This window comes from Cyprinus carpio, chromosome B25 (assembly GCF_018340385.1).
Source record: "Cyprinus carpio isolate SPL01 chromosome B25, ASM1834038v1, whole genome shotgun sequence".
Lineage (NCBI taxonomy): Eukaryota > Metazoa > Chordata > Actinopteri > Cypriniformes > Cyprinidae > Cyprinus > Cyprinus carpio.
Window position 1 is genome coordinate 16420108 of NC_056621.1, and position 22095 is coordinate 16442202.

Consider the following 22095-nt stretch of genomic DNA (forward strand, 5'->3'; position numbering starts at 1 on the left):
ATCCTCTCCAGACCAGATATTCATTATTTACACTCATGATGTTAAACCACATTCAATGTACGATTAATTCAATAAATGGTTTTATACAGACTGACTTTCCACATTTAGGTTCTCACAATGAAGTGCTGTTCTGTTAATCAGAACTCTGACATCTCACCTGAGGCTATGTCTCATGATTTCACACAAGGACTTGGACAAATGTGCACCTCTAGTTCAACTCCAGGATAGCTTAATGGTCTACCAACCTCCTAGCAATGTCCTAGAAACCATCGAGAACATCTTAACAACCACTTACTGTAGCACTTATCTGTCCCCCCAGAACATCTTAGAAACCACCTCGAACACCTATGTAACCACTTACAACAGGGTTTCCTAAAATTTGTCCCATGAGAGCCACTGCCCAGCAGAGTTCCACTTAAACCCTGATTAAACTTGTTAATTCTACAAGGCAGTGGCTCTCCAGGGATGGATTTCAGGATCCTTGAACTAGAACAATCCTGCTCCTGGACATCCTTGAAGTTTCTAGTAATCCTGAAGACCTTGATTAGCTGGTTTAGTTATGTTTAACTAGAACTGGAGCTAAACTCTGCAGGACAGTGGCTGTCCAGAAAAGGATTGGATACTCCAGAACACCTTAGAAACCACCTAGCAATGGATTAGCAACAACTCAAAACATCTCCCTAACCAATTAAAATGCCCAAGCAACCACCTAGAACAGGGGTTCCTAATCCTGCCTCTCAAGGGCTAACATCCTTCAGAGTTGAGATACAACTTTCTCCAGCACACCTGCCTAAAAGCTTCTGGTTCAGGTGTGTTTAAACAGGATTAGAGCTGATCTGGCCCTCCAGGAGCACAACTCACAAAATGCTAACCATTTTTAATGCCACTTAGAGAAGGGTGCATAAATCCTGCTCCTCGAGAATTAGTGGTCCTTCAGGAGCAGGACTGAAAAAAAAAAGTCAAAAAGTACCTTAGTAGTCTTTGAAGTATCAAGTAAATACCATGTGCATGAATGTAGACATCATTCAGTACTATATCAAAATACTACGGCATTACCATCAGATTCTATCACTGTGGCTTGGTACTGCCACATTACTTTATAAGGATAGACAAATATCTTGCAATTGAAACTAAATCAAGCAATATACAGTGCCTCGTAAAAAATTCAGAGGCTGTTCCATCAATTTTCCGAGGCTTCCACGTGGTTCTTTTAAAGTCAGGGCTTCTTTGTGCCACCCTCAGATGTTATGCAGAGCTCTTGACATGCTTGACTGCTGCACCTTTATTCTGCTCTCGACTCCTGAACTCTGAAGCTCCTTCAAAGTTATTGTTGGCCTCTCTGTGGCTTTTCTCACATGTCTGGGAGGTTTGATATAGCTTCCATTTCCTGATAACCCAATATGCTGTGCCCATTAGGGCATCCAAGCACTATAATAATGTTTTTTTCTGATTCGTGCATTAGTTTGAGTTTATTTCTAACCTGTTTGGAACACACTTCAGTCTTCATGTTTACAGCTATCCTTCGTCAACAATTATTAATTACCCTGGGGTTTTGTACGAATATGTGGCAGAAATTATGTTATTCACAGGTAGAGGCATCAGCTGTGCCTCTCAAAGGGACAGTCTTCCTTAAAATGAAAATTTGTCCCCATTTATTCACTCTAATGTGATTCCAAATCTATATGACTTTCTTCTATAGAACACAAATGGAGTGATTTAAAGATTCAAGCTTCAAACATGTAATACATGGGGGCTGTTTCATAAAAGATGCTAAGAAAAGCGAGGACTAAATTCCAAAACCTGAATTGAAATAACCTAACAAATCAATCGGTACTAAAGCGGTTTCATAAATGACAATTTAAGTTCAAAACATACATTCTGCTAAAATATTTGTTGTCATTGTGTGAATTCGTTCTAACTCGTTTTTATTCACTCGTTTAGTGGACTATGTTAGTCACCATATTTGATCCCCAAGGTATTGGAATTTATACTGACATCTGCTGGTGTGGATGGATGAAAATATTGTGTTGTGATTGGATGAGATTTTTTTTTTTTTTTTTTTTTTTTGCATTTTTCAGACTTTCATTGTAAAAAAAAAAAAGAAATATGTTCTTCAGGACATTTTACTTGAGTTCAACAAAAGAAAGTAAGTTATTTGGATTTAAAACATTTTTTAATGGGTGAACTAACCATGTGAAGAACACAAAGCAATGTCACATTTAATAATCAGTTGCTTAAGTGCCTAAAATGTAAAATATCAAACTTAATTTCAACTAAACTTTTTAAAATTCAATAAAATTGCAAAATAAGATTCAGTTAAGGCTCTGGATACTTGCAAAGCAAACTAAATAAACCACTACGTGTCTATATGCTTTTTGAAACAGTGTTTAATGAAGCCACTGTAGCTCCTTGTATTCATGTGAGTGAAACCCTTTACCATCCGCATATGAAAGAGTAGGATTGAGTATTACATTCTCTGTGTGGTCTAAATGACGTTAATTGCTGCGACTGAAAAGGCTATTCAGGTGAGTGCGGCATGGATTCCTCTCCCTTGTTGTGTCTTTTGTGGAAAGCGTAGTCACAACGAAGGCTTCCATGGTTAGGTGGGTGGGTGTGTGTTTTGGCTAGTTGTCTCATGCAATAAGCTTCTTCTCCCACACAGTGATTCACAAAGCAGAGTATACATACAGAAGCTCATAAAACAAAACAAACGATAAAAAAAAAAATGGTTTACTTTCTTTATCGTACAACATTAAGCCTACTTTATTGTTTGTAGAGCTCACATTAGTGTTATATTACCTACATTTAAAAGAAGAAACTGAATTTTAAAGGGATAGTTCAAGCAAAAATAAACATTTTGACATAATTTACTCACTCTCATGTCATTCCAAATCAGTTTGACTTTCTTCTGCAGAACACAAGAGATGATATTCTGAAGAATGTAATCTATACTTTGGAGCCCAGACTTTCACGGTATGGACAAAAAATGTTTTTCAAAAATCATTTCGTACAAGCGAAAACATTTTCATTTTTTTATGTGTGTACTTCTCAAACCACAATAAAAAACTTGTAAATTTAGCTGCATCCATTAATATAGAAATCTATGAGTTGAATGCAGAAACATTAGGGGGCATTTAAGATAAACACTGCCCTTTTACTAAAAACAACATCTCACACCACAAAAGGTTTTCTGGATCATTTCACATTACCAATGAAACACCTCACTTCTCATTAAGACATCTTGAGCTACAAGCAAACAGCCCAACACTAAGGCTCCGAATTAGCTTTTGTCCCCCAGTCTATATTCAACCAGATGGTTCAATCTCTAAAGAAATCAATGCAATGTGATCTTTCACCACCATTTCATTGCAAAATGCCACACAATGAGATTTTAATGGGTGAATATCACAAAATCTGTTAGAACATTGCCTTATTCAACAATTTTATTGAAATTCTTAACTATTTTACATTTTGGTGAAATGGCGGCTAATTCCTATGAATTTGTTCAATCTAATTTGTGCATTTTTTTATGATCTACGCCCTACTGATGGTTGTTTAGAGGTAGACTTTATGATTACTTTTGCATCTGATAAATTCATATGAAATCTCCACTTTATATTATACTTACATTATTCATAATTAAAGTTGATTTCTAGATTCAACAATATTTACGATTAATATTCAAATACTGCTGAGCGATAGTAACAAAAAACTTTGTCAGAAAATTAACCTTTAAATATCAGTTTCTGCTAGTTAGCAAAGCCTTTAGTTAACATAAGTAGATGCACAACACTCAGGGCCTCAAAAAGCTTGTTTCTCACATAAAAGTTATTCATAAATGAACTGTTGTGGATATCGTTCTCCTTGGTTTTGTTCCAATTCGCCATTGTTAAACATACATGCATCATTTTTCATGCTTGACCTAATTGCTGTGGCCTTTCCGGAGAAAATAATGCTCACAATATCAAAACCTGTTGTAGAACTAGCATTATGTAATACAGTGAACTCCATGAATCATGTACACGAGCCAGCCTACTGTACAACAAAACCACAGAGGGAAAAATAAGGAAGAATTCACAGCGGGAGCTCTAGCAACGACAATTTAAAGCTCCCACCGTGAGCCTCTCTTTGCTTCTCTGAGCACCTGATTATGCTGAGAGAGGCTGCTTTGCACTGCGCTATTGTAAAACAAATATCTGGATGTCATCGGCACATCTTTCCCCGGTTTATTCCTGACATCTCCAATAATAGCTTCCACTCACGTTTCAATGATACTTATGTTATTCGAGCACTTTCTTTAGCCGTTTGACCGTCTACTTGAGCGTAGTGAGGTGGGGGACAGATCAGAAGGATATGATGTGGTTTCATCTGCTTCTCTCCTAAAATGGACTTGAGTATAAAAATAAGACAAGCGTAAATACATGTAAATAGTTTTTCTGTATAGTGCAGAAACAATGAAAAGCTGGACTGAATCTAATTCTCTGCCGGCTGCATCTATTTTTGAACCAGGCGAAGTTATATAAGATGTTCACTTGGAGTGAGATGTTAATTTAATTACTGCTAATCATTTCAGTTTTGTCGTTTTACTTCTTAAATATTGTCATTGTAAAATAACTGTATTTTTGTTTCTACAACTATGGATAATATTGAAAAAGAGCAACCATATAGACTACAGAGAAATGCCATACTGTTGTACAATGATGGCATCAGATGGTACTTTCACAATGGATGATATCATGTTTATGTACTATGGTTTTTTCGAGGTACCTCACATAATACTATTGTATTGCTATAGTAAATGACCAAAAGTTATTGTATAATTATATACAGTGTCTACCGTAACGCCATATTGCAGCTGAAAATGCAAAATAAATTTACTACTATGAAAATCCATAATAAATCACTATAAAATTGTTCAAATAATGTAAAACATGTTTAGAATAATTCTGTCATTCCCATTTATTTATTTATTGGTGGAAACTAGAGTACCATGGTATTTTTGTGATAATTAGCTTGAAAATGAAAACTGGGACATTCTTTAGATAAAATAAAAACAGCAATTTCCTGCTTTAATCTACTTTGCATTTAAGCTGAGATTGGACATTTTGTCATTAGCAATAGGATTTTTCTCATTTCTAATGAAGTTTCATGTCATTGGTTGTTTTTATGAAGACTCCACTGGTGTAAACTGATATGTTAAACACTTTCAGGCACGAAAAAGGATTCAGGTTTCCAGAAATAACCACTAATTAATTTACATATTCGCAAAATAATTGGCTGTATTAATACTGACACTTAGGCATATTATCCCAAAAATGTCTATTTGAATTAAATTTCATTGGCGTCCTGTAGGAGTCACTGCTGCCATAGAAAAGCATACATTCACTCAAGTATTGAGTGCATTATTATAATAATTTGGCAAACACTTATGACTTATGTAGGTCATTTACTATAAAATATCTGTTTTCTAGGTCTTTTTCATGTGATTTGTAGACTATTCAATCATATGTTAGGACAAAACAACTTATCCTAATAGACTTGTCCTTCCTCCTAGAGAATTCAAAGCATCATTTCATTGAGTCCTCAAGGTTTTAATGCATCATAAATGTCCCTCATACCTGAAATAAGGCTGTTCTGAATTCATGAATTTCTCCAGCCTGTCATCACGAAGTGATACCAACCATAATTATCCCACTTATAACATTTTGAATTTTACGTTCAGTGGTAGCTGTAGCAATCTGAAACCCGATTGGCACCTATTGAGATTATTGCTGCTATCATTCAGCTGTTGCAGCTTTTGACGCATGAGGACACAATTTAGCGTTGAGTGTTTCGGAGAAAACCACTCCAAAACCTTTTACTGTAGGACAAAATTTCCCTCCTACAGCTGTTTGGAGAAGATCAAGGGCGCTAAATGTTAGCAAAGCTATTCGTTATGCTAAGGCTACTTTGAGGGCCTTTAGTGTCGCTAAATCAATGCTAAGTAACAATAAACTTGTTGTCACATATTGTTTTGTTTGAGTGAGTTGGCAAACACGTTTCCTGTTTTTTAGCAGCACAGTATGGGGATCAGATGTCAGCCATCTGGATATAGGTGAGTCAGTCCCACTATTTGGCTTTGGCCTTGTTTGAGAGACACTGAGAGAGATTCTTATGCAGCATACTATTGTAATTATGTGTCATCTTTTTGCAAACTGTGTAAAAACAGCAACAATTCATATTCATTCAAGTAAAATGCTGGCACTTTGATAATGTTTTTTTAGTATATTTACACAAAACCCACTACTATGATGCTAAGCTGTTGTTATGTAGTTGATAAGGTGTTCTGAATGTGTTTACCATGTTTTATCTGTTTTTGTAGTCTGTAAGACAAAAAATTATTTGTCTAGAAAAATTATAGCGCAATTTTCACACGATTATGATTCACATCTGTTGGGACAAGTTACATGCCAAAGTTTAATACTTGTAATACTACCAATGCGGCAGATGGGCTGAACAATTTTTTTGACAGTAGGTGGCGCTTACAGGAAAGCCGAAATACCCGGTTACTATGGTACACAAAAAGTGTTTGCCCAACTTTCTCTTTCTGACACCTGTTTGTTTTGGAAAAGATTGGAAGTCTGTTTGTGAGCGCCACCAAGTTTATAGTTTCGTGTAACAGCAGTGGCTCTTGGCATGTGACTGAAAACACAAATCTCAATGGTTGGCCAGTTTTATTCATAGTGTGATGGAAATAAGATCACCTCTCTGAATAAAAAATTGTGTCACACTGACAACATGCGAATGTTCGTGAGAGTCTGAACAGACAGTTAACGGACATTTATTTTAATTAAAATATTCATTACACCAAATTTTCGCACCAAATATTGATTTCGATGTGAATAGCGATTTAGGGTTGAAAAAGTATTAAAATCTCGAATGTTAAGTAAAAGTTACAGCAATAGTAATGTGTTTGTTTAGTAAACACCGCTAAGCGGTCGCTCCAACTGAACATTTTTGCGTTTAAAAAACGTAATGCGCAGGACAGAAATAGAAATAAATGGTAAAAAGGTTTTAAGATGCTTTTTAAAAGTTGAACTACTTTTAACTTGCCAAATATTCAGAACGCACGTGCATTTACATATAAAATCACTAAATAAGCACTGAAAACATTCTGTGCAAAACAGCTAATGCCGCTAATAAAACATATGGAAAACTACACTAGTAGCATTGCATGTGTAATATTCATTTCATTTAAAGAGCGCTTTGAAAAGTATAAGAAAGTCAAATATGCCAAGTTGGTGTTTCAAATGGCATTATTTATCTTTTCATTGTTTAACTTGTTACAGTACATAGTGTCATTCTAATTGTAAGATCACAGTATTTTAAGCAGTCTGATTCTATAAATGAGGTACATGCGAAATCTCAACTGTATACATTTAACTTCTAAAAGTATTCAGCATATGGTGTTTCTCAGTGATTAGGGCCTGGAAAATGATCCTCATGTGCATGTGCCAGTCTCACGTGAGGGCTGTGGCACATGCAGGGCTGATGGTTTGGCATTGGTATGCACTGATGCATAAATGCATAAAAGCAACCAGGGCCTGGAAGTGAGCCTGAATGAGCAGCAGCCACTGGTCCATTAGTGAACTATCAAATTAAATCTGAATAAGGAATTTTTTATCTTACAGTATATAGCCATATGCCCATTGCTTAAAGGATCTCATTTACATTTATGGTATTTATCTGACACTCCAGAGTGGCTTACTGAAAGTGATTTGACATAAGAGACCGCCGTGGTCAACAGATGGCAAGCATGAAATTCAGAAAGTCATCTGCCAGGAATAAAAAAATCATTACCTGTAAAACAATAGTTATAGCTATCAATGTCAACACAGGTCGTTTATAACAGTTTATAGTAGCTTCAATCAACGTGTCATTATTACATAACTTCACATATATAGTGCTAGTCAGTTGTTCATGTTCTCTCAAAAATAAATATATGTGAGAATATTTTGTTATGATTTAGGCTAAAATAAAATAAAATAAAATTAAATTAAATTAAATAAAATTTTTCTCAGACCAAATCTGAAAAGAAAAGCCCAGCTGATATTTATGGTCAGTGTGGGAGTGTGGATAAAAGCCCCTTTCAGATGAAAGGCAGGATCTCCATGTTTTTTTCTCCCATCCTTTCCAGCCTTTCTGTGTTGCCATGGATGAGAGAAAGAGAAGGCACAAAGGTGCTTTTTTAATGCTAATTTGGGACGATTTTCTTGCTCTATGTGCTATATTGATGAACTGCGTCTACCCTTTTGCAACTCTCTGTGATTGCTTCTGTCTGGTGTTTTGAATTAAAGAAAGGGATGGAAAAAGTGGGATTATGACTGCTTATTTAATTAATATTTTATAATATATATATATATATATTATTATATATATATATAATATATATATATATATATATATATATATATATATATATATATATATATCTCAGCCCTGAATCAACATCCATGGGGTTTCCCGTCATCTAATATAATCACAAGGAAGTGATTACTCTGTGTGTTTTGAGCTTTAGATCTTACTGTAATCTCAATGCTCTCAGCCCTGAATCAACATCCATGGGGTTTCCCGTCATCCAGGAATTCAACTGACTTTCTGTGTCACATAGTCTTCAATGACAGGGCTGATCCCTGGGCCTCCAGAAGGTGCTGTTTGCATATTAAGAAATGATTATGCTACATCCTGCTCTATAATAATTAAGCAGGGCATGAGTAGGCACCTGTTCTAATATGATGGAGCCTTGAGGCATAGGGTATTTGCCTTAGTCCAGCCCCCTATATAGGGTCAATCACCAGAAAGCCTATGAGTTCATCTGAGCAAAGAAACACTGAGCTAATTACAAAGCAAGGAAAATATGAGGTCATATCCGTAATCTCCCTCACATACATGGAGTCAATGATGTCTAGAACAAATGAAGTAATAATTTAAATAATAATAAAAAAAATAAAAAAAAATAATCTTATAAAACAATAACAATAAACAGCAATTATAAAATAACAACAAACAAACAAATATGGTATTTGTATATTGTGAATATATGTTGTGGAAATGATAGGTGGTAAAAACATTTTCGAATGTGTTAGTAAAAGCGTAATAATTGTAACCAATTGTAACTTAATTGTAATTGGAAAAGGGCATGCCATATGACATATTATTTAGTCCATAAAAAAAAATTACTTTAATTTTTAATTTTATTCATAAAATGGCATAAAAATCTCAACAAAACGTCATTTAAAAAATCGTATGCTTATTATTAATCTTAGTGAATTATGTTTTAATTAGACACTTGCTAATTGAAAATATTTGTTTGAATGACATATTAATCCATAAAAAGTTACATGTAGCTATCAAATGCCATGAACAAATATCTACAAAACATAAAAAATCATATCAATCATAACCATTATTTTTCCTCTAATTTATTTTTGTATTCATAAAAAATAAACATTTTATTTAAAACAGATTTCACTTTATTGTCATGGTGGACTGTAATGTGTTTGAAGTTAAAGAATCAGCCTTGGACCTGCATGTTTGTTCATTGTGGACATCACAGGTTGTGAAAGTCAAGGCTATTGCCAGAAGACGTGTTCTCACATGCATCACGTCTAAAAGGTGTATCCTGTTTATACAACCATAATTAGATCTTAACTGTAATCAGCATCTTGTCATGGTTGGTAAGAGCAGAGCCGGTCATGGTTGATGTCATCTCCATAACATGTATGTGTGTTTGGACACGTATGTGTCAGGATTACAGTGACTACATAACCCAGGCCAGCTGCAGACGGATCCAGTACGTGCAAAACTCACACGTGCCCAGCAAACCTAATAACCCCTCTATACAGTACCTTCAGAACTAGTGAATTCTACATTTAAAGGGATAGTTCACCCAAAAATTAAAATTGGCTGTGAATACTCATCCTTATCCCATCCAAGATATAGGTGACTTTTTTTCAAGAAGAACAGTAAATAAGTTTTTTACCTGAAATTGTGGTCCTTAGTGATTAATAAAACTCTAGTCATCGGCTACCATCAATTTTAGAGTCATAAAAGCATATCAACCCAAAATTAATACCTGTGGCTCCTGACGATATATATTGAGGTCTTACGATATGAAACAAACAGTTTGTGGATGAAACTCAACAATATTTACAGCATTATTACCTGTGATCCACAGCCTCAGGCAAATGGTCCAGAGTCCGGTTTGTGAACGAATCATTCTTTTGAACTGGTTCTTTTTGGTGAACTAGTTGAATCAGTTCACCAAATCGAACTGAACCGTCTTAACAGTTTGCGGCTCGAGCAGCACAGAGCTACTAAATCTTACTCAATTAAAACTGACTTTCAGACATGCCTGACAAATAGTGAGCCAGTGATATGCATATGTTTGAACCAAATACTTGAATGAAGGGGCGATTTGAATGTTTTTAGGGTTTCTCATTGTTTATGTAAAAAGGTGAGCTGAACACTTAGCTATTCACTTCATATGCAAATATCCACATTTCACATCATTATTGGATGCTTTAATAATATAACTGTGTATACGTTACATCATTGCATGATTATGTAAATGAAACTAGTGAACTGAACCAGTTCATTTAAATGAACTGTCCAAAGGAATCAGTTTGTGGAAAATAATAAGATTTCCCCGTTGCATAAGACTCAGGATTACAGGTAATAATGTAGTAAATAATGATCAGTTTCTTGCACATAATAACTCAATATATCAACAAGACCCAAAAGTATCAATTTAAGAATCAACAATAAACTTTATTTTCCTTAAAATCCTTTTTTATTCCTTTTATTCTTAAAGAAAGTCACAAATCAAAAATTCCAATGATTTCAGCTAAAAAATCTTCTTTACTGTGCTGCTGAAGAAATAAAAAAAAGTCACCTACATCTTGGATGGCCTGAGGGTGAGTAAATTTACAGAAAATGTTCATTTTGGGTGAACTATCCCTTTAAGACTGCTCTTATGTGTACTTGATGTTAGCATAGTTGTCATAGAGTCTGCAATAACAAATGCTAGCGGCAAGCTGAAAGAAGATTTTTTATGAGGTCAGAACTGTAGAGATAGGAGAGTATGCTTAACTCTTCAAACCAGCTTCCACACAAATCAATTGATTTAGGATGTGTTCAGCATGTCATTAAGTCATAAACATGACAGAGGAACATTGTGAACTCCATGCAAAATCAAATATATGAATCAGACTATGAAAGGTTCACCAAAGTGCAAAGTGTAATATAAAACTGTAATTGACAAGGTGTTAATAACAGCAGATGCTCAGTGCAAAAAGTGTTTAGTTCCAAACTGAGACAAAAGAGAACATTTAAAGCCAAGTTAGTCAATGTGTTACAACATTGTACAGCACACTACATAGTGACACCTTGGCAACCATCTAGAAATCAACACAAAACACATTAGAAACGTCAAAATCCTCCAATGTAACAACTTAGCAACTGCATAGCAACCACACAGAAAACCCCTTAACAACCACATATCAGTGTCCTACCAGTTGCATAGAAAAAAGCACTAAAATATTCAAAACACCCTAGCAACAGCATATCAATGCCCTGTCAACCACTCAGAACAACATAGCAACTGCACAACAATGTGCTTAAAAATCTCCTATGCAACACCTTGGCAATGCATAGCAACACCCTGACAACCAACCCATAAAACACACAAAAATCCTTTTGCAACCACAATTAGCAATGTGCTAAAAGCACAGAACACTAGCAATGATATAGCAGCACCCTGCTAACCGCATAACAATGCAGTTAACCATCCAGAACACCCTAGACAAGACATAGAGATGTATAAATATATATATATATATATATATATATATATATATATGTGTGTGTGTGTGTGTGTATGTGTGTGTGTGTGTGTGTGTGTATACTGTATGTGTGTGTGTGTGTGTGTGCGTGCGTGCATGTGTGTGTGTTAGTATGTGTGTAAAAGTAAAAGAAAGATGGAGAGCCGGGCTCAGGCGTTCATGTGGAAGCTGCTCCCCAAACGGGCATTGTGCATGACTGAGCCGATTCATTTTCCCATGCTGTGACGCAGGAACATGAAGCTGCACTCATAATCATGGCCTGCTGATTACTCTGAATGACCGAGACACACTGACTCTATATGCAGAAGGCCGACAAGTTCAATTAACACAAAATGTACTGCAAACACACCACTGGGCTAACACGACAGGCAAATAAATTGATGTTAAATTATGAGGTCTCGCTTCTCCCTTGATGGGGAACAGGGCCTACAGAGGCTCGCCGCTCAGGTCAGATGTTATTAGGATTTGAAAGACATCCAAATCAGTCCCAACAGAGAACATAGACCACAACGTGTGTGTGTGTGTGTGTGTGTGTGTGTGTGTGTGTGTGTGTGTGTGTGTGTGTGTGTGTGTGTGTGTGTGTGTGTGATGCAAAAAGTATATTCACATTGTAAAAGTCAAACCTGTGATATGGTTTCAGAGTACTGATATATATGCATACATTGATGGCCATTTTTTCATGATCCCCAGTAATGGAAAATAAGGATTTTTAGTAGCATTTGTTCTGATTATTAGCAGCAAGCATCAATATATTACTGCTGTGCTTTAAAGGTTTTGGTCAAACCCATACCCTAAATATTGAGCTTCAGTGCATAACTCATCCCACACTGTTTGGACATGAATGCATCTCAGATCATGCAGTTTGTTGAGAAAAGTTTTTCTAAGGACTTTTTTGCACATTTGCAAAGCCATATGTTTAAAATCTTCAAAACACCTTAGAAATGTGCTTTAAAAACACTTTAAAAAGCACTTTAGCAACTGCAAAACAAAGCCCTGGCAACCACTCAGAATACCACACACAACACACACAAAATGTCTTACAGCAATGTGCTAAAAAATGCCACACATATCACCTAATAACTGAATAGCAAAGCCCCCACCCCCCCCCCCCCCAAAATAAAACACTTTAGCAACTAACAACACCCTAACAACATCAGAGCAATGTTCTAAAAAAAAAAAACTTCCCACACAAAACACCTTAGCAACCTCCTGGCAACCACTCAGAACACCATGAAGACTACATGGTAATGTGCTAAAAAAAAAGCCCACATTAAACACCTTGGTAACTGCGTAGCAACAACCAAACTACATAACAACACCCTAACAACTTCAGAGCAATGTGCCAAACACACACACACACACATACAAAACATCATACTAAAATATGTCACATCACCTTATAACTGAATAACAAAGCCCTAAAAAACAAAAAGATTAACAGCTGCATAGTAACACTCTGGCAACCACTCACAATACCCCAATGACTGCAATGACGGCAATGTGCAAACAAAACCCCACACAAAACACCTTAGCAACCCCATAGAAACACCCTAACAAAATTAGAGCAATGTGCAAAACACACACACACCCACACATAAAAAAAACTTAACAGCTGCATATCAGTGCCCTAGCAACTGCAATGTAATGTGCTTAAAACCACAGAAAACACCTTAGCAACCTCAACAGTGCACAGTACACCCAGCAACTACCGCGCTAAAACACACAAAACCACATTTTCATTTGAGTTTTCAAATCCTTCTCTTTCCAATCAGGAGAAATGAAAGCAAACTTGACTGTGACTTCAACATGTCACAAGACTTCTCAAATAATCTCTCCACCGCAAGCAAAACAAATAACACAATCTCAAATGTAAACTAGCTGTTTAATTGGCAAGCCAAGACTCTGTCAAAATACAAACAGACGATATGGAAAGTGTGCTTGTATCCCCTCCGTGGTTGTTGGAACCGCATGGAAGGAAGCCAACGAAGTTAAACAAACATGCCGCCTTTTACCGTAAATGACTGTTTTTACTTTATTCACTGAAGGAAGTGTTACTCCAAAAGTTTATTTAGGGAAAACCCTCATTCATTAAACATGCAAATAAAGTGGCATCTGAAACTATCACTCCTTGCAACAAAATGCACCATCCGATATTTGGTATCAAAGTGATCTTGTCCTAAAACAACAGTAAGCTATGTCGCTAACAGCATGATGTCATACCCATTACAGAGAACAGGAAGACAATTTGCCAGTTGTCAACTGCCGTCCATGTTGACTCTCATAGATTGCAAATACAGCCAGATGCGACTGACAGTGATGTCGAACACAATAAACTCTGCTCTCACGGATAACCGATAGCTAATAACCGGCTTATGATGAAAATACATCCACACAATATGTCCATTTATTAATGAGGTGGACAAGTGACGAGCTAGTCGTTTTGTTGTCATAAAACAGACGTGTTGCTATGCATTAAATCATCACTTAGACATCATGTTTGGCTCTAAAACTGTTCAATATCCATGTCAGAACTGCATGCTAGTCAGTTTTACAACAAGTTTCTCCTGTCGAGGATCAGATATGGCTCACATTTTCCTGTTGTTAGCATTAGCTCACACACTACATCCATTTCTTTCTGGAAAAACAAGAAAAAGTTGAAACTGTAAAGCTACTGATGTAATGGCAACTGTTCTGTTCTGTTCTGTTCTGTTCTGTTCTTCTGTTCTGTTCTGTTCTGTCGTAGCTGTGAGTTTAGTACTTTGTGAGGAAACATGTGATAGTTCTTAGTGTTACCCAGAAAACAGGATACAGGTTTAAATCATTTGAAATACTTATGCTTAATGTTACACTGTCAGATATGCAAAAGAAATCTATCGTATCTCTTTCTCTGGCTACTGTGGTATAGACCACCAGGGCCATATACAGAATTCCTAAAAGAATTTGGAGATTTCCTCTCAGACCTGTTGGTTACCGCTGATAAAGCGCTAATTTTCGGAGATTTTAACATTCATATTGATAATACAAATGATGCATTAGGACTTGTGTTTTACTAACTTATTAAACTGTTTTGGAGTAAAGCAAAATGTCACCGGGCCCACTCATCGTTTTAATCATACGCTAGACTTAATTATATCGCATGGAATCGATATTACTGACATAGATATCGTACCTCAAAGTGATGATGTTACTGACCATTTCCTTGTATCGTGCATTCTGCGTATTAATAATAATAACTATATAGCTTCGCGTTATCGTCCGGCAGAACTATTGTTCCAGCCACCAAAGACAGATTCGCAAATAACCTGCCTGATTTATCTCAACTGCTCTGTGTACCCATAAATACACATGAACTAGACAAAATGACTGGCAATATGGGCACTATCTTCTCTAATACATTAGAAGCTGTTGCCCCCATCAAATTGAAAAAGGTTAGAGAAAAACGTACTGTGCCATGGTACAACAGTAATACCCACGCTCTCAAGAAAGAAACTCGTAGTCTTGAGCGCAAATGGAGAAAAAACTAACTTGGAAGTTTTTAGAATTGCGTGGAAAAACAGTATGTCCAGCTATAGACAGGCTCTAAAAACTGCCAGGACCGAGCATATCCACAAACTCATAGAAAACAACCAAAACAATCCAAGGTTTTTATTTAGCACAGTGGCTAGATTAACAAATAACCAGACGCCACCCGATCTAAATATTCCCTCACAGTTAAATAGTAATGACTTTATGAATTTCTTCACTGATAAAATAGATAACATCAGAAATACAATAACAAATGTAGATTCTACAGCGTCTAATACTTTAGGTTTATCTATCGCACCCAAAGATAAACTGCAGTGCTTTACAACTATAGGACAGGAAGAGATAAATAAACTTATCACTGCATCTAAACCAACAACATGTTTATTAGATCCTGTACCCACTAAATTACTGAAAGAGTTGTTACCTGTAGCAGAAAAACCGCTTCTCAATATTATTAACTCGTCGTTATCTTTAGGTCACGTCCCAAAACCATTCAAGCTGGCGGTTATTAAGCCTCTTATTAAGAAACCACAACTAGATCCTAGTCAACTGGCAAATTACAGACCCATTTCAAATCTTCCATTTATGTCTAAAATTTTAGAAAAAGTTGTGTCTGCTCAATTGTGCTCCTACCTGCAAAAAAATGATCTCTATGAAGAATTTCAGTCGGGTTTCAGGCCCCATCATAGCACAGAAACTGCACTTGTTAAAATTACAAATGACTTGCTTCTTGCATCAGACCAAGGCTGCATCTCATTGCTAGTTTTACTTGATCTTAGTGCTACGTTCGACACCATAGATCACGACATACTCATAGATAGATTACAAAACTATACAGGTATCCAAGGGCAGGCTTTAAGATGGTTTAGATCCTACCTGTCCGATCGCTACCACTTTGTTTATCTAAATGGGGAGTCATCTCATTTATCACCAGTAAAATATGGAGTGCCACAAGGATCTGTCCTAGGTCCTCTGCTATTTTCAATATACATGTTGCCCCTTGGTAATATCATTAGAAAATACGGGATTAGTTTCCACTGTTATGCTGATGATACTCAACTATATATCTCAACAAGACCAGGTGAAACTTCTAAATTATCTAAGCTAACAGAATGTGTTAAAAATGTAAAAGATTGGATGACCAATAATTTTCTCCTATTAAATTCAGATAAGACAGAGATATTACTAATTGGACCAGAAAACATTACACAGAATCTCGTAGATTACAATTTGCAACTAGACGGATGTACTGTTACTTCCTCTACTCTATACTAATCTGGGGGTTATATTAGACAGTAACTTGTCTTTTGAAAATCATATTTCCCATGTTACAAAACAGCATTCTTCCATCTTAGAAACATTGCCAAGCTACGAAACATGTTACCTGTTCCTGATGCAGAAAAGCTAGTTCATGCATTCATGACCTCTAGACTGGACTATTGTAATGCACTGCTAGGTGGTTGTCCTGCATCCTCATAAACAAGCTACAGGTAGTCCAAAATGCAGCAGATAGAGTCCTTACCCAGGTCAAGAAAATATGATCATATTACCCCAATACTACAGTCTCTGCACTGGCTACCTATTAAGTTCCGTATCAGTTACAAAATATTATTACTTACTTATAAGGCCCTTAATGGCTTAGCTCCTGCGTACCTAACTAGTCTTCTACCACGCTAACAACCCATCACGCTCCCTAAGGCCCAAAACGCTGGACTTTTGATAGTACCTAGGATAGCAAAGTCCACTAAAGGAGGTAGAGCTTTTCGCATTTGGCACCCAAACTCTGGAACAGCCTTCCTGATAATGTTCGGGGCTCAGACACACTCTCTCTGTTTAAATCTAGATTAAAAACACACCTCTTTGGCCAAGCATTCAAATAATGCATCTCATAATTTTGGACTGCAGTTATATCTGATCAAATGTGCATTATTATTCTTTAGCTTGGGTTAAACAAATTAATTTTACTTGGCTGGAACAGCAGCTACGCTAAAAAAGACTATACCAGCCCCTCAGATTACCTCAGATGATACATCCCGTGGTAACTAGGATTTACACAAGCTCCAGTCTGGATCCAGAACACCTGAGAAGAGATGATGCCAGCCCCTCAGAGGACCTCAGATGATGCTAACCCAGAGACAACATACAGAACTACCACATTTTGCTATAAGTTTGATTGCAAAATTGCTGTTAATAGTGTTAATCGTCTGTTTGTTTACGTCTTTTTATTGATTTTTCTGAACATTTCTGCCATATGCACATGAACTGACAGTCACCACTGATAAGCTACTACTAAATATTGTAGAAACTTAATTTTCTGTAAAGTTGCTTTGTAATGATTTGTATCGTAAAAAGCGCTATACAAATAAACTTGAATTGAATTGAATTGAATAGTTGATGCTGACTTAAAACTTCTTGATATTAGTGTGACTAGCCAGACAGAACATTCCGGCCAGGTATGCCATCTCCGAGGAGAGGACAATTCAAAACCTTGCTCCCTAATCAGGCACTTTGAGTTATCTAGAGCTGTGCCTTACACCATGTTTGCTTTAGCTGGTGAAGCTAGTTGATTAGCTTAGCAAGTACAAATTTACATAACTCATGCCACACTGTTTTTGTTGATGCATCACATCATACAGTTTTTTTTTTAGGAGAAATGTTGTAGGCATTACCCTAGAAACAGCATTGCAACATCCAGAACACCTTAGCAACCACATAGCAACACCCCAATTTGATGTAATTTAGCATGAATGATTAGCTACTTCATTTTTTTGTTCATCTATAATGAAACTAAGAATAAAAAGTACCTCAAATTCCCCCATTGTGGAACTATGAAATATGTTTTCTGAAGATTGCATGTGTACGGCCAGTGCTTGTCGAATCTTTTATGATGTTTTATTGGTTAATTAGGATGTAATAGTCCTCTCTGTCCCAGGAACATAGAGATTCACCTGCATAACCAAGCAACAGCTCGCTCGCTGGACACCAGAGAAGATTTGCCTTCCTGTCCAGAAAAGACAACCACTTGACACATATTCATATGAATCCAGCATCTTCTGCAAAGCTCTGGAAAGTTCTGAATAATACATTGCAACACTACACGTTCTTCAAACATTTCTGCTGAAACACTAAACACTTTCTGTGCCTATGACAAATGTGCACAAAATCCCTCCTATTTTCATTTATTTATTACTTTATATCAATTGAATTATAGCAGCCTTATAGAAAGTATATGATTAAAGATATAATAGAATATAATATAATATACAAAATAGCAGAATATAAAAGTGCTTTATGTGGCAATATTATTATACATTTTAAGATATTAACTATAATTAATTTAATGAGACAAAATGAATCCTTATTCTTCATAGATAGAGCATATATTATATTATATAACAAAATAATAGAATTGTATAATTCGTATAACAAAATAATAGAAAAAAGTGCTTTAATTATACATTTCAAGATATTAATAAATAATTTAATGAGACTAAATATACCCTTATGTATAATATAATATAATATAATATAATATAATATAATATAATATAATATAATATAATATAATATAATATAATATAATATAACAATTAAAAATAATTAATTTCATATGAATAAATCAACCTGACTACATTAACAAAAGGGTCAGATCAGGTATGAACAATGAAAACTTAAGAATTTCAAAAGTGTTACTTCCAAGCCTTGAAAAGTAATAGAAATTAATTAAATCCTAAAATCTTTCTATAGCCAATATACATTTTTCTATGAGCTATAAATGGCTCTTTGTAAATGTAATCTCTACAGAATGATTTTTACTGTGAAGTCCTTAAATGGCTGGAAATGTCCTGAGAAAATCATGGCACACTTTTGCACAGCTGTTTTGATATGAAAGGCAATCCGACACGTGGCAATCAGCCACCAACAGGCAGTGGGAACCACCTGTAAATCCCCATTTGTAACATGACCACGTCAGCTGAATCAACATGGAATACAAAGATGGCTGCTATATCTGCTCCCACACAGGCTCTGAGAAAACCCATTACACCAAGCTCCTGAACAATAAACACAATAGCAAGGTGGTCTTACTCCTTTATGATCGCACTAGAATGGGGGGATGGGGGGGGGGGGGTTAAACGTACGTCACTAATGGAAATCAGAGGGGGCTTCTCACAGGATCGTCATAAAGAATTGTTAAAAAGACACAAGCAACATTGTGGAGTATGTATGTTCACGTACAGAATAAGTGAACCAGTCATGATCGCAATATTTTTTTTTTCCTCAAGCCAATCTCTGTATATATAAGCAGTACCTAATAATAATAAAAAATATATATAAAAGTGAAAGTAAACTCGATACAGTAAATGTTAAAGGAATAGTACACCCAAAAATAAATATTTGCTAAACAATTTACACTGACATTTCTAATTTCAAATAAATCATCTATCCATAATATTGCTTTCACCTCGTCAGATTCATGAGAGAAATATGCACAGATCAAGCACTGTTTACAAGAAAACAATCCAAAACAGTTCTAAAGAAATATGTTGGTGGATTTTTATGTGAGAGGAGAACAGATATGGACTTTTTTTTATTGGAAAAGTGTTATTATGGATCATTGACTACTGATATGTTAAAAATTCTTGATGGATATGTTTCTTACAAACACAAAGCTTTTCACTTCACAAAACATTAATTGATGAACTTGAGTGGTGTGGATTACTTGTGAATTACTGTGATGTTTTTATTAGCTGTTTGGACTCATTCTGACGGCACCCATTCACTGCAGAGGATCCATTGGTCAGCAAGTGATAAAATGTCTGAATGTCTCTGAATCTATTCTGATGAAGAAACAAACTCATGTAGATCTACATGGATAGCCTGGGGTTGATTACATTTTTTGCAAATTTCCATTTATGTGGTAAACTATGCCTTTAAGTCCCAAAACCTCAAAATATTAGGGGATTTTCAAAAGCCCCTAGAAAAGTCAACGAAATTAATGCATACTGTAAATCTTAAAAAGTCATATTTAGTAACTCTAAACCAAAGGTCAAAAGGATGATTACACAAGGAACTGTTTTAAAGGTTTTTGTTTGTTGTTATCAGAGATTAAAACACATTAAATATGATAGTGTTGTCAGTTTTCAATTGGCCTGTAAATTATTATACACTTAAAACCTTTACTTTTTACTTTTAACCTTTAAGACTAATGACGATATTTTATTATTTTTCGTAGTTTGCATTTTCATTGCACATTTCTTGGCCCTTCTTTATAGCGCCCATCCCCAGAGCCAGACTAAAAGCTTTAAGCTTAATATTTAACCACAGATATCACTAACTTAAAATAGCAACGGATGCTCTGAATGATACATCAGCACTGCTGAAAGCAATGCATATCACTCCAGAAAATTAGTTTATGGTCCTGTCTGCTTTCTCTAAAAACAACCAGCCAGACTATTAATAAATAGGCTGCTGAGGTAAGAACTGTACTTTGGGCCTCTTAGCTAAGTGGAAATACAAGCAAAGAGACATTAATAAATTAAATTTGCCCTTGAAAGCCAAAACAGTGGATTCACATTCAGTGGATGTATTTAGCAAGTAATGTGACCAAACCAATGTTTTTTTCCTGGTTTCAAATAGAGAAATTATGCATAAAATAAGCAGCTGGGTAATGCAATCTACTTTGATTGATGCCAAAGCAGATGTACTCAGCCAGGCTGATTGCTCATAAATCAAATGCTTAATTTAATTTGATTTGAGGACATAATAACAATACTACTGAACAATGATCAAAAAAATAAAAAATGCTTTACACTGTAGAACAGTGACAGAAAAGAACAGTTAATTCATCTGGAAGGCCAAACAAATAGCAGTGATTGCTGTTGACAGTGCCTAACTGTGCAGAGCTCGACGTGGCAAGACATTGGGCCAATCCATGCTGAAAGGAGTTGCCTGGCAACAATCAGCTCTCTCTCTTTTCCCCATAGATTAAGCCTGGACTTTCTGGAAAAACGTGAATAAAGTATAACTAACTACCATCTCTCTATAGAGTAGTCTATAAAGGAGTATGATTCGGGATGTCATTTCTTGCACTGCGGTGCTGCTTAATGCATTTTACATGCATTTCCACTCAGCTATTTACAGTGCATTATGAATCATAGTTAATTTCATGATTTTACTAAAATGTCGATGTGATTAAACGGGCAATGTCGGACAATAAAACAGGCAAGAAGTCATAAAAACATTGGAGTGTCTATTAACACTAAGGGTCCGTTTACACAACATTTTTAGCCAAAAAGTGGAAACTTTTTATGCATTTTGCCTGTTCGTTTACACGACAACAGCGTTTTGGGGACCGAAAATGCATATTTTTATAAAACGGCACCGTTATCGTTTCTGTGTAAACACCCAATACGGGAATCTTTGAAAACGGTGACGTCATACACATGAGTAGTACTTTTTAGGTATGTACGTATGCAGTACGTGTCAATTTTAAAGGCAAGCGCGAACAAACATACACAGCAATGGAAGAATATATGTTACTGTTTTTGCTGCTCAAGAGTTTGCTAACACTTCTCCAGCAAAGTATGGATTTACTTCACCAATATTACAACCAACAGCAGAGACACATCATATACAACATACTGTATATGGCCTGGCATACGTAATACAGCGTTTTTGGCCATTTTCA